This window comes from Micropterus salmoides, unplaced genomic scaffold (assembly GCF_014851395.1).
Source record: "Micropterus salmoides isolate LMB-PRFRI ecotype aquatic unplaced genomic scaffold, ASM1485139v1 Ms_hic_scaffold_12, whole genome shotgun sequence".
NCBI lineage: Eukaryota > Metazoa > Chordata > Actinopteri > Centrarchiformes > Centrarchidae > Micropterus > Micropterus salmoides.
The window spans coordinates 19,621,441-19,622,301 of NW_024040263.1; positions in this window are offsets into that span (position 1 = coordinate 19,621,441).

Below are 861 nucleotides of genomic sequence, written 5' to 3' on the forward strand. Positions count from 1 at the left end.
TGGATTCAGAGGTGATGTATGTGTTGCCCCAGGACAAGGCCACTGGGACAACCGATCACAGGCCGCCAAGCTCTAATGAAAAAAGCAGACAATGATGAGTTTTGACCTTCTTCATCTTCAGCCTCTGACTTCTTCTTTATCTCACTCCACCTCTACAGCTCACATTTTACCTTTCTTCTGTCTTTGTCTCCCACATACTGTTAACAAGCAAGGCCAATTTCATAAATCTCTGAAGAAAAGAGTTTTTCCAATTGCATCCTTGTTAACAAAAATAGCGCAGTAGCCACAAAACAATGATTTAGGTATTTTCATTGAACAATTAAGTTTGAGCAGCACGTTTGTGTAAAGTGGCATGTGATGCCCCTCACTGACTTGAAGGCTGTACTGGCCAACCTCAGTAGACAATTTATTGACAGTGGAACGTTGTCAGCTGATTGAATTCACCTGGACCCTTGGACTATACAAAATGTGTCACGGTCGCTGGGTGCGCAAAGCTCGAGTGTGAACCCAAATGCAAGACACCAGGAGCGGAGATAGATTCCAGGGTTTTTAATCCAAGTTTTTAAGGCAAGACAAACAGGCATGAACAAAAACTCACGGGTACAGGAAACTGGTACATCCAAAATCCAGAACAGGTAATGCAGCAACTTGCAGAACATACGACAACACTAGACAGAGCGAATGTACACTACAGTGACCAGACAGGGAATGAACAGAAACACCAAACATATATACACAGGGACTAACGAGCAGGGCGGGAGTAACACAGGTGACCGGGATCAGGGCTAACGAGGCAGGGAGACAGCAGGGGAAAGCAGAGGGGCTGGCAGGCTGGCAGGCAGACAGGCAGAGAGACAGCAG